At 43.8% G+C, this 14,267-nt stretch overlaps 2 long non-coding RNA genes across 4 annotated transcripts in view; one reads left to right on the top strand and one right to left on the bottom strand.

Moving 5' to 3' along the window:
• Positions 1-14,267, top strand: part of LOC145429620 (uncharacterized) — a 49,060-nt gene that overhangs the window by 24,654 nt on the left and 10,139 nt on the right. The window lies entirely within an intron of this gene.
• On the bottom strand, positions 3,594-4,572 carry LOC145429621 (uncharacterized). Its single transcript, XR_013909883.1, has 2 exons — positions 4,431-4,572; positions 3,594-3,842 (listed from the first exon to the last, which is right to left on the bottom strand). It is a non-coding gene; the product is annotated as an uncharacterized LOC145429621 (long non-coding RNA).

Genomic DNA, 14,267 nt, shown 5'->3' on the forward strand with positions numbered 1-14,267 from the left:
TCTCGCCAATGTCCGTTCTCTGGCAAACAAAATGGATGAGATACGGCTCTCCATCACTAACAAAAGACAGATTATGGACTCAAATGTCATGTTTTTCACCGAAACATGGCTGAACAACAGCTGCCCGGACAATGCTATCGAGTTAGCAGGACGCCACACACACCGAGCCGACAGGCTAGCAGATGACTCCGGCAAGACCAGAGGTGGAGGTTTGTGCATTTATATTAACAATGCTTGGTGCATGAACTCCACTACTACTGAGAGTCACTGCTCACGTAATGCGGAGTTTTTAATGGTCAAATGCAGACCTTATTATCTCCCCAGAGAACTCACTTCAATCATACTCACTGCCGTGTATATCCCCCCCGACGCTAATGCTAGGTTGGCCATGAAAGAACTTTCTGCAGCCATTAACAAACACCAGAATAAACACCCCGAGGCTGCTTTTATTGTTGCTGGCGACTTCAACCACACCAACTTAAAGACAGTCCTCCCCAGATTCCACCAAGATGTCTCCTGCCACACCAGAGGAGACAAGACTTTAGACCATGTGTATTCCAACCTGGCTAGAGCCTACAAAGCCACACCCCTCCCCCACATTGGACAATTGGACCATCTCTCCCTGTTCCTCACACCTAGGTATTCACCACTCATCCAACGTGTGAAACCTGCTGTGAGGACAATTAAAGTGTGGCCAGAGGGGACAGACGCAGTGCTCCAGGACAGATTTAAAAACACAGACTGGAATATGTTCAGCCACACAGACCTGGACCAGTACGCCTCATCTGTACTGGATTACATCTCCGAAACCACAGACAGTGTCACCACCCAGAAACGGATCACCATGTACCCCAACCAGAAGCCTTGGATGAACCGGGATGTTCGTCTCCTCCCGAAGGCCCGCAACACCGCCTTTAGGTCAGGAGATGCACACGCCTACAGCACAGCCAGGGCTAATCTAAAGAAGGGCATCAAAAAAGCCAAACACCATTACAAAAAGAAGGTAGAAGAACACTTCTCCAACTCCAACCCCCGACGCATGTGGCAAGGACTCCAGACCATTACAGACTACAGGACCACCAAACCCTCCCCCGCATCCTCTGATGTCTCCTTCCTCAACGAGCTCAACAACTTTTATGCTCGTTTTGAGCGAGGGAACCCCACAACCACAACCAAAGCAGACATGACGCCAGACCACCAACCTCTGACTCTCTCCCCCACCGATTTACGAGCGGTGCTGAGCAGGATCAATGTCCACAAGGCTGCAGGCCCTGATGGCATCCCCGGGCGTGTTCTCAGAGTGTGTTCTGGGGAGCTTGCAGGACTGCTGACAGACATATTCAACCTGTCCTTGGCCCACGCTGTGGTACCGGCCTGCTTCAAATCCACCTCCATCGTCCCGATACCCAAAAACTCCAACCCATCTTGCCTCAATGATTACCGCCCAGTAGCACTCACCCCCATCATCACTAAGTGCTTAGAGCAGCTGGTCCTAGCACACTTCAAATCCTGTCTCCCCCCCACCCTGGACCTCCACCAATTCGCATACCGCCAGAACAGGAGCACAGAGGATGCAGTCTCCATCGCACTGCACTCTGTCCTCTCACACCTGGACAACAACAACACCTACACCAGAATGCTGTTTATAGACTTCAGTTCAGCATTCAATACAATCCACCCCTCACAACTCATCAGGAAACTGACAGACCTGGGCATCAGTTCCCTCATCTGCAAATGGTTACTGGACTTCCTGACCAACCGTCCCCAACATGTCCGGCTGGATAACCGCTGCTCATCTACAATCACGATGAACACCGGTGTACCACAAGGCTGTGTGATGAGCCCTTTCCTCTACTCCCTCTTCACCCACGACTGCAGACCTGCTGATGGTTCCAACACCATCATTAAGTTTGCAGATGACACCACGGTGATTGGCCTCATCAGTGACAACAATGAGGCCGCCTACAGGGAGGAGGTGGATCGTCTGGCTGAGTGGTGCGACACAAACAACCTGCTGCTTAACACCGAGAAGACCAAGGAGCTCATCGTGGACTACAGGAGGAATGCTGACCCACATCCACCCATCCACATTAAGGGGACGGCTGTGGAGCGTGTGAGCAGCTTCAAGTTCCTGGGAGTCCACATCTCCGAGGATCTCACCTGGACGACCAGCTGCTCCAAGCTGGTCAAGAAGGCTCACCAGCGCCTCTTCTTCTTGAGGACTCTGAGGAAGAACCACCTGTCCTCAGAGATCCTGGTGAACTTCTATCGTTGCACCATCGAGAGCATCCTGACCAACCGTATAACAGTCTGGTACGGGAACTGCTCTGCCTCGGACCGGAAGGCGTTGCAGAGGGTCGTGAGAACTGCCCAGCGCATCGCCGGAGCACCACTTCCTGCCATAAATGACATCTACAGGAAGCGGTGTCTGAAAAGGGCTTGGAAAATCATCAAAGACCCCAGTCACCCATCACATGGACTCTTCACCCTCCTGCCCTCTGGGAGGCGCCACAGGAGCCTCTGGACTAAGACCACCAGGTACCGGAACAGCTTCTTCCCCACAGCTGTCAGACTCCTGAACTCTGCCTCCTGACATCTGACCCACGTTAAACTCATGGACTGAACATACACACACCCACAATGGACAACTGTACCCTCAAACACACAATAATAACATGGACTGAACCACCACTCACAACCACTAGCACTTTATATAGCCTCTGTAGAAACTATCTACACCCTCACTTATCTTAACTGCACTACTGTATAGCTCTGTGTAAATAATCATTCTGTACATTCGATAATCTTTAATCCTACAACTGTTTACAACTTGCATAGTTCCCATTTCTGTATAGCTGTATATCTCAGATTCTGTAAAGTTATTTATTTCATATTCTGTATAGTTTTTCATATTTATATCCTGTTCATAGCCTGTACATAGCTTGTACTCACTACAGCCTGTACATACTTATAGTTATAGAATATTCACAACATACTTCATACTGTGTACATTATAACATACCATAATAGACCCATTTCTGTAATATACTCACATATCTATATTATTGCTAATATATATTGTAATATATCTATATCACTAAAGCACTTCTGGATGGATGCAAACTGCATTTCATTGCCCTGTACCTGTGCATGTGCAATGACAATAAAGTTGAATTATATTCTATTTCTATTCTATTCTAACAGAGACTTGGAGGAGAGAGACCTAATATTTAATAATCCACATTTCACTGTTTTACTCTTTGGTACACAGCAAATCCAGCATGTCCAAATTAACACTGTCGGATTTGATTTCAACACTATTAAAGTGTCTATATGGGTCCACACCAGAGAGTGTTAATTTAACTCTTTTTGGAGAGTTGGTACGTTAACTCTGATTTAGTGTTAAACACCAAATCTGTCTGGAGTTGATAATTTAACACTTGGTGTTAAGAGTTTATATATTAACTCTCAAAGAGTATTTTAGTTTAACTACGTAAGAGTTATCTTCTAATTCATTCTAAAAAGCGGGAATTTTACTGTTCTGAACTTCTAGAAATTTCTTTTGGAAATAAACATTTACTAAAAAGATGCAATGGTTTTTGAAAAACATTTATTCTGAACTGTGCACCACAATTTCAAAACATTTTCTGAAAGACGTAACAGTATACATGTTCTCACTTTATTTAGAATTTTGTTTATCAAAAGGTCTGACATGGTAAATGCAAATAACAGCATTCTCATCACTTATTTCTTCAATACAATATGCATGTCCTTCATTCATCCCTTTGTGGAACTTCAACGCACTTCTGCTCTCCCACATATTCCATCTTCACAAGCATATCCTGTGCGGAGATTGAATAAAAATTAGTTGACACTAATTAATGGCACAAATAATCCAGTAAACAATTGCAGCACAGTAAAAAAAAAAAAAAAGGAATCCTCTTTGAGCCATTACTTGTGTAGAGTATTTTCCCAAAAGACAAGGACACAGGCAACAGGTAATACTGAACTAAATGTAAAACCTCAACCTTTTTCATTTTTACCTAAACCGTGTGCACAAAACTCTGGAGGGATCTATGCTAACGTAGAACCCAGTCAGGACGTCTGCTGCTGCTCGTGTTTTTTTTAATTTTTTTTATGGGTGATCGTTTTCAGGCTTCAAGTAGCACCATTATACCAACATTTCACATTCTACACATTGTTTTAGGTGTATTTGACCAAAGGTTTGACTGAAAATTCTCATGCAAGCTTTTTTCAAGGCTGTGGTATTTGCCCGCAAACAATACCTTTCAGCTAGCTAAAACATAATATTATGCTATCACCGAGCAACATGGCTAATGCCTTTCACACAGCTTTGTCTCAACTCCAAAGAGCCACAGAAGTAAAAGCTCATAATAATAATTGAAACAATCTTTGAAAAAATGACTTACCAAGCATGGCAAACAACTCAAATATGTAGAGCAAAATGTTCTGAAACGGCTTCACTTCAGCTTCGATTGGAGCCGTGCTGGGGGCGGAGTCTGTGAATTTACTCTATTGGTGTCATAGCCCCTGTAGGAGTTCAGAGTTAAGAGGTCAAGAGTTAATGTTTCCATTGTAACACCTCCAGATTTGACAGAGAAACACTCATTTTTAACACTCGATTTTAACTACTATCAATTTACACCTCAGAGTTACATTAAAAGAATGTGACTCTGCTTAGAGTAAAATTAACTCTACTTTTGCAAGAAGACTATTAACACCAAAACATTTAACACTTTTGAATTTGCTGTGTACAGATGTGGATACTGTATTGTTCTTTCTTTGTAATTGTTGATGTTTAAGTTGTTTGTTGCTGGTTTTTAGTTTGTAACCGGGTGTCATTACTGCCGACGTGAATTATGATTTTACTAAATTTGCGTTTACCCTTGGCCAGCAGTTTTACATTTCCCCCAATGTCGCCTGCTCTGGCCCCTGGAAGACAACTGACTATGGTTGCTGGTGTCTCTAGCTTCGCATGTCTGAGAACAGAATCACCAATTACCAGAGTTTGACCCCCAGTGGGTGTGTCGCAGAGTGGGGAAAAACGGTTAGACACATGAACATGTTGGTGGTGTACCTGGGGCTTCAGTTTAAGACCGAAATGTAGAGCAGTGTTTATTCATTAGAATCTTTGGGAATATTTATATTCAACTTTGTTTGGTTTTGTTGTTTTCTTTTATCCAAAGTTTGCTGAAATGCCCACTGATCCACCTTCAACAGTTTATCTGTGTGTGGGTCAAAGCAGAGATGTTCTTTCCACCTTCAGCAGTTCTTCTGGGAGATACCCAAGCACCTGTGTGACCAGAAACACCTCATTCAGGTGGTACTACAGTGGGGCAAAAAAGTATTCAGTCAGCCACCGATTGTGCAAGTTCCCCCACCTAAAATGATGACAGAGGTCAGTAATTTGCACCAGAGGTACACTTCAACTGTGAGAGACAGAATGTGAAAAAAAAATCCATGAATCCACATGGTAGGATTTGTAAAGAATTTATTCGTAAATCAGGGTGGAAAATAAGTATTTGGTCAATAACAAAAATACAACTCAATACTTTGTAACATAACCTTTGTTGGCAATAACAGAGGTCAAACGTTTACTATAGGTCTTTACCAGGTTTGCACACACAGTAGCTGGTATTTTGGCCCATTCCTCCATGCAGATCTTCTCGAGAGCAGTGATGTTTTGGGGCTGTCGCCGAGCAACACGGACTTTCAACTCCCGCCACAGATTTTCTAGTTGAGGTCTGGAGACTGGCTAGGCCACTCCAGGACTTTCAAATGCTTCTTACGGAGCCACTCCTTTGTTGCCCGGGCGGTGTGTTTTGGATCATTGTCATGTTGGAAGACCCAGCCTCGTTTCATCTTCAAAGTTCTCACTGATGGAAGGAGGTTTTGGCTCAAAATCTCACGATACATGGCCCCATTCATTCTGTCCTTAACACGGATCAGTCGTCCTGTCCCCTTGGCAGAAAAACAGCCCCATAGCATGATGTTTCCACCCCCATGCTTCACAGTAGGTATGGTGTTCTTGGGATGCAACTCAGTATTCTTCTTCCTCCAAACACGACGAGTTGAGTTTATACCAAAAAGTTCTACTTTGGTTTCATCTGACCACATGACATTCTCCCAATCCTCGGCTGTATCATCCATGTGCTCTCTGGCAAACTTCAGACGGGCCTGGACATGCACTGGCTTCAGCAGCGGAACACGTCTGGCACTGCGGGATTTGATTCCCTGCCGTTGTAGTGTGTTACTGATGGTGACCTTTGTTACTTTGGTCCCAGCTCTCTGCAGGTCATTCACCAGGTCCCCCCGTGTGGTTCTGGGATCTTTGCTCACCGTTCTCATGATCATTTTGACCCCACGGGATGAGATCTTGCGTGGAGCCCCAGATCGAGGGAGATTATCAGTGGTCTTGTATGTCTTCCATTTTCTGATGATTGCTCCCACAGTTGATTTTTTCACACCAAGCTGCTTGCCTATTGTAGATTCACTCTTCCCAGTCTGGTGCAGGTCTACAATACTTTTCCTGGTGTCCTTCGAAAGCTCTTTGGTCTTGGCCATGGCGGAGTTTGGAGTCTGACTGTTTGAGGCTGTGGACAGGTGTCTTTTATACAGATGATGAGTTCAAACAGGTGCCATTCATACAGGTAACGAGTGGGGGACAGAAAAGCTTCTTACAGAAGACGTTACAGGTCTGTGAGAGCCAGAGATTTTCCTTGTTTGAGGTGACCAAATACTTATTTTCCACCCTGATTTACGAATAAATTCTTTACAAATCCTACCTTGTGAATTCATGGATTTTTTTTCACATTCTGTCTCTCACAGTTGAAGTGTACCTCTGGTGCAAATTACTGACCTCTGTCATCATTTTAAGTGGGGGAACTTGCACAATCGGTGGCTGACTAAATACTTTTTTGCCCCACTGTATAGAGCCAAGAACTCCAGTATCCATGTATGGAGCATGGATTCGTAGGCTTGTAGTGAATGTAGGAGGCAATCAGGTCGACGTGCCCTGGTAATCTTTTCCATCAACCAGGAGCTGGGGTTTTGACCATCTTGTGTTACTTCCAGTCCTTTGTGCTGTGGCCATCCATGGGGGGTTTCTTCAGCCAGATAACTTACAATAAGCCAACGTTAAGTGTCCACAGTTTTATAAATAGGTTAGAATCCATTACTATTGTAATGCCAACATATATCTGTCATTCTTCACGTTTAGATTTTGTTCAAATGTGAAGGTAGTTTTTGAAAAAAGGTCAAATTATTTTTAAATGCATGCAGTATGTGAAAGGTAAAGGTATTTTTAAAACTGGAACTTTTTGTCTTTTTTAACCCAACAAATTAAGGGTTAGAATAGTTTCAGCCAAAGATTTCTCACAAGGAAGGAAGCAGCATGAGCGTGAGTACATGAGGTGTTAGTTTCCACTAGGCTTGGTTCAGGAGTTTATTTTAAATATAACTTCATGTGCCGAGAATAAACAGTTCACATACATAAACACATATTTGTGTTAGGAATCTATGGGTAATGTTATTTATAGGCTCTCGCTGTGACTTTGGTTAAGTAGGGCAACCAGTTTACCCAGCAACACCCTCCGCCCTCAGGTGATGGTCACCATAAGTGAAGATGGAGCAGTGAAAAGCAACAGTACAGATATTTCTACACACATCTCCTAAAATACTGTGGTAGAAGATAAAATACTCAAAATATTTAACTTCTTCACCTAAGTAAAAGTAAAAAAGTGTTTGTGTGTGTTCGCACACCTGCGCAGGTAGCTTCTCTTTCTTCACACAACACACAGCTCTCCTATCAGGTGTCAGCATCCTACTCCAGTCCTACTTTCACAGTTAAAGATCAGCAGTGCTGGTCAGCCTCCCCTCATACTACCCCTTCACCCACTGCTACTCCCCCCTCCTAAAAACAAATGCAATGACGAAAACGTAATAAACACTATGATCTGCTCGATGTATACAACCTAAACATCTGGTGAACCTACGATTACCTGGAGAAGCTAGCTCCTGATATCAAATGGTTGATTTTCAAATGACTTTCTGTTGTCAGTGGTAATTGATTTATAATAGTGTTCAGTAATGAGAACATGTTGAATGCGTTAGTGTATTTTTACAGTGGGGCAAAAAAGTATTTAGTCAGCCACCGATTGTGCAAGTTCGCCGCACTTTTTTTTTTTTTTTTTTTTTTTTTTGGCCTGTCCCGTTTGGCTCTTTTGCCATCAGAATTGTTGTCTAAAGGCAAAGAAAGATGCCCAACGGATTTACTTTACCAAACTGACCATCCCAGCCTTGCCGTAATGGTCCATTTGATTCACCTTTTATTGTTTATTTTATTTTCACTTACTGAATACGGGACAGACTTGACTGGGGGAAAGAAGGGGAGAAAGAAAGAGGGAAAGAGAAACAGCTGAGAAGAGGGACGGGGGAGAAGGGCAAAAGACAAAAACCAACAGAACGGGCAGAGAAAAAAAAAAAAGTTCCCCCACTTAAAATGATGACAGAGGTCAGTAATTTGCACCAGAGGTACACTTCAACTGTGAGAGACAGAATGTGAAAAAAAAATCCATGAATTCACATGGTAGGATTTGTAAAGAATTTATTCGTAAATTAGGGTGGAAAATAAGTATTTGGTCACCTCAAACAAGGAAAATCTCTGGCTCTCACAGACCTGTAACGTCTTCTGTAAGAAGCTTTTCTGTCCCCCACTCGTTACCTGTATGAATGGCACCTGTTTGAACTCATCATCTGTATAAAAGACACCTGTCCACAGCCTCAAACAGTCAGACTCCAAACTCCGCCATGGCCAAGACCAAAGAGCTTTCGAAGGACACCAGGAAAAGTATTGTAGACCTGCACCAGACTGGGAAGAGTGAATCTACAATAGGCAAGCAGCTTGGTGTGAAAAAATCAACTGTGGGAGCAATCATCAGAAAATGGAAGACATACAAGACCACTGATAATCTCCCTCGATCTGGGGCTCCACGCAAGATCTCATCCCGTGGGGTCAAAATGATCATGAGAACGGTGAGCAAAGATCCCAGAACCACACGGGGGGACCTGGTGAATGACCTGCAGAGAGCTGGGACCAAAGTAACAAAGGTCACCATCAGTAACACACTACAACGGCAGGGAATCAAATCCCGCAGTGCCAGACGTGTTCCGCTGCTGAAGCCAGTGCATGTCCAGGCCCGTCTGAAGTTTGCCAGAGAGCACATGGATGATACAGCAGAGGATTGGGAGAATGTCATGTGGTCAGATGAAACCAAAGTAGAACTTTTTGGTAAAAACTCAACTCGTCGTGTTTGGAGGAAGAAGAATACTGAGTTGCATCCCAAGAACACCATACCTACTGTGAAGCATGGGGGTGGAAACATCATGCTATGGGGCTGTTTTTCTGCCAAGGGGACAGGACGACTGATCCGTGTTAAGGACAGAATGAATGGGGCCATGTATCGTGAGATTTTGAGCCAAAACCTCCTTCCATCAGTGAGAACTTTGAAGATGAAACGAGGCTGGGTCTTCCAACATGACAATGATCCAAAACACACCGCCCGGGCAACAAAGGAGTGGCTCCGTAAGAAGCATTTGAAAGTCCTGGAGTGGCCTAGCCAGTCTCCAGACCTCAACCCCATAGAAAATCTGTGGCGGGAGTTGAAAGTCCGTGTTGCTCGGCGACAGCCCCAAAACATCACTGCTCTCGAGAAGATCTGCATGGAGGAATGGGCCAAAATACCAGCTACTGTGTGTGCAAACCTGGTAAAGACCTATAGTAAACGTTTGACCTCTGTTATTGCCAACAAAGGTTATGTTACAAAGTATTGAGTTGTATTTTTGTTATTGACCAAATACTTATTTTCCACCCTGATTTACGAATAAATTCTTTACAAATCCTACCATGTGGATTCATGGATTTTTTTTTTCACATTCTGTCTCTCACAGTTGAAGTGTACCTCTGGTGCAAATTACTGACCTCTGTCATCATTTTAAGTGGGGGAACTTGCACAATCGGTGGCTGACTAAATACTTTTTTGCCCCACTGTACGGGGCTAATAGTGTCCTAACAAAATTCATCAAGAACTCACTGGCACTGTGGAATACATCACTGTTCAACATCACATCGTTGGAGGTCAGCTCAAAGGAAGTTGCACAAGTTAATTCAATGTGGAAAATGGGTGATGCACCTTAAGCCAACTCATCACAAAAGTTTGGATACAGATATAGACTCAGGAAGAAAGTGAGACATTGAGTGATAGTCACCGATCCACCAAGATCTACAGCAAGGATATCGGGATTTCATTCATACTGTGGCTGAATGGCTGCAAAAGAGGAAGGGGTGGATCTACCAGAAGCCCTGTGGATATACAGGACAGCTACCTGGAGAATCCACGGGATGTGTGAATTCATCAGAGAGAGAGCCTCAAACACCCGGGAAAAGAACAAATCAAAGAAATGTACATTAAAAGCCTAGAATCACCATGACATCATGTTTGCCATTGAGAAGTGTGCCATTTGTTGAAACCTTCTAACTTTCCATAAATGAGTCCTACTTGCTAAAAGTGACATAATGAAGACAGTCAGTGTAGGAAGCGAGAACCCTCAGATGTAAAAATGACTGTGAGCTAAGAAAGCAAGAAATAAAAATGTAAATTAAGAAAAGTGAAGAAAATGTGATCTGATTTCTACCAGCTGCTGAATTCTTTTTTCATCATTTGCTGCTTCAAGTAAACAGTGTGTTGACTTGTTTTTACAGTCTGACCCACTTTAATATCACAGAGAAGAAGCTGAGTTGTTTTCCTCTCTTTAAAATCAGCTATGTCAAAGACTCGGCTCAACCTTGTCCTCATTAGTGAATAAACATAAATGGTCAGTGATGCCACATGTTAAGAGCTGCTGTTGTGTCAAAAAGGATCAAACTCTGACCTTTGAGCTCGTGTGACACTGCAGCTGCTGTGTTTCTGCAGAGCATCAGCAAACATTCCTAAAAGGCCAGTGTTTATTTTGGTCTTTAACAGCTTCTAATGTGAAGTTCGTGAACAGGACCTGTAGTCACCTCTTGGATGCTCCTTCTGGGTTCTTTCTTCAGAGTTTTTTTATCAGGATCATACACTTCAAATGTAAAGTTCATACCTTTAAAAACTCATTCTCATGCTGATGCATTCACTCCTCTAACATTTTTTTTAAGTAACTCGTTAATTTGGATTTTTACTAAGTTTTAAAATTGGTGTGACCACTTTTGGTGCCTTGTGGTATGGCCCACCCAAAAAGTTTGTACTTTTTGATAACTGAAATTCTCCCATTTTATTAGTCTATTAGTTAGCACCACCATGTATCTGTGTTACAGCTTAGGACAGTCAACCAGTCTTATTGCCTGCTTGTCAATTCCAGCTGCAAAATGAACAACATCACAGTGACAGGACAAAAATGTTAAAACTGGAAAATGCAATCAGAATCTGATTTGCACTCTTCCAGTACAGACCAGGATAGACATCAGTCCCACTCACTTGTGTGAGTCACAGGATTCAAAAGTCTGGTGTAAATTCCTAAAATGTGAATGGAGGTTTGGCTGAGTGTAGCCTCATTGTGACATTCAGACATGTCTGGACATGTTTTTCCACCAGCACAGCAAGCATTTCCTTTTTTTTTTTTTTATCTTCGTCTCCAACTAATATGCATGCTAGTGTGTGCAGCTGGCACAAAAACAGCCAGCTGGAAGCAGTGAAACTCAATCACCACATGTTTTCCTCTAGCTTGGAGCACATGCCCTGGTGTGCGCCCTATGGATCAGGTGTCGTGGAAATCAGAGGAGCCTGGGGCCATGCTCATGTAAGCTAGCCATGAGATGGTTATATTTAGATGAGGCGATCAGCACGCCTTAACCCCCACAGCTACACAAACTCTTTGCCCCTCACTCTGGTTACAAGCCTGCTCACTTTAGCACAAACAATGCGAATGGTGGGGATTTATCAGAAGGAGTAAAAAGAGTCAAACTACACCAAGAGTAGTTTGACTCCTGGTGGTGCTGTCACTTGGGGTTCGCTCTCTCTGCGGTAGAATATCACTTCCTGTTCCTGCTCAAGCACAGTGGTGTTTTTGAGTAGCTTATCTGCTTAGCAAATTAAATAAAAACTTTTAGATACATCCTTTTTTCATACACTTTCTGTGTACTCACTACCTAACATATAGCCAAAGTATTCACTCACTGTGTTTTTACTGTTTCGCTAGCTTAGCTTAGCTCATAGCCGACTCGCTAGCAGCATGGCCTCTTCACCTGTCCCTCCTGCACTTTCCTGCTCATTGTGTCAGATGTTTAGTTACTCCTCGGCCTCCTTTAGCAGTAATGATATCTGTAACAAATGTAGCATATTTGCAGCTCTGGAGGCCAGGATTACTGAATTGGAGACTCGGCTTCGCACCCTTCATTCACCCGTAGCTAGCCAGGCCCCTGTAGCTGGTGCAGCCGAAGATAGCGTAGGCCCCGCTAGCTGTTTCCCGGCAGACCCCAAGCAGCTGGGGAAAGAGGGCGGCTGGGTGACGGTGAGGAGGAAGCATAGTCCTAAACAGAAGCCCCAGGTACACCACCAACCTGTTCATGTGTCTAACCAGTTTTACCCACTCGGTGACACACTCGCCGGGGGTCAAACTCTGGTAATTGGTGATTCTGTTCTCAGACATGCGAAGCTAGAGACACCAGCAACCATAGTCAATTGTCTTCCTGGGGCCAGAGCAGGCAATATTGAGGGAAATGTAAAACTGTTGGCTACGGGTAAACGTAAATTCAGTAAAATCATAGTTCACATTGGCAGTAATGACACCCGGTTACGCCAATTGGAGGTCACTAAAATCAATATTGGTAAATGGCCTGCATTTGTATAGCGCTTTTCTAGTCCCTAAGGACCCCAAAGCGCTTTACACTACATTCAGTCATTCACCCATTCACACACACATTCACACACTGGCGATGGCAAGCTACATTGTAGCCACAGCTGCCCTGGGGCGCACTGACAGAGGTGAGGCTGCCGGACACTGGCGCCACCGGGCCCTCTGACCACCACCAGTAGGCAAACACAGGGTTAGTATCTTGCCCAAGGATATTTGTCATGCAGCGAGGAGGCAGCCTGGGATCGAACCACCGACCTTCTGATTAGTGGCTGACCTGCTCTGCCACCTGAGCTACAGCCACCCATTGAATCGATGTGCAACTTTTCCAAAACAATGTGGGACTCTGTAGTTTTCTCTGGTCCCCTCCCCAATCAGACCGGGAGTGACATGTTTAGCCGCATGTTCTCCTTAAATTGCTGGCTGTCTGAGTGGTGTCCCAGAAACGATGTGGGCTTCATAGATAATTGGCAAACCTTCCGGAGGAAACCTGGTCTTGTTAGGAGAGACGGCATCCATCCCACTTTGGATGGAGCAGCTCTCATTTCTAGAAATATGGACAAACTTATTAAATTCCCCAAAAATATGACTATCCAGAGTTGGGACCAGGAAGCAGAGTTGCAGTCTTACACACCTCTCTGCAGCTTCTCTCCTCCTGCTATCCCCCCAAAAACCCATCTCCATAGAGACTGTGTCAGCTCCCAAACAGACAAAAAACAAACTAAAAACCAGCAACAAACAACTTAAACATAGAAAATCACAAAGAAAGAACAATACAGTATCCACATCTGTACCAAAGAGTAAAACAGTGAAATGTGGATTATTAAATATTAGGTCTCTCTCCTCCAAGTCTCTGTTAGTACATGACTTAATAATTGATCAACAAATCGATTTACTCTGCCTTACAGAAACCTGGTTGCAGCAGGAGGATTATGTTAGTTTAAATGAATCAACACCCCCGAGTCATTCTAACTACCAGAAACCTCGAAGCACAGGCCGAGGGGGCGGTGTGGCAGCAATTTTTCACACCAGCCTATTAATTAATGAAAGACCAAGACAGACTTTTAATTCATTTGAAAGCCTGATGCTTAGCCTCGTCCACCCCAGCTGTGAAACTCAGAAACCAGTCTTACTTGTTATCATCTATCGTCCACCTGGGCCTTACACAGAGTTTCTGTCTGATTTCTCAGACTTTTTATCTGATTTAGTTCTCAGCTCAGATAAAATAATTATTGTGGGTGATTTTAACATCCATGTAGATGCTAAAATGACAGCCTCAACATGGCATTTAATCTGTTATTAGACTCAATTGGCTTCTCTCAAAATGTAAAAGAACCCACCCACCACTTTAATCACACTCT

Source organism: Astatotilapia calliptera, chromosome 6, assembly GCF_964374335.1.
Source record: "Astatotilapia calliptera chromosome 6, fAstCal68.1, whole genome shotgun sequence".
Lineage (NCBI taxonomy): Eukaryota > Metazoa > Chordata > Actinopteri > Cichliformes > Cichlidae > Astatotilapia > Astatotilapia calliptera.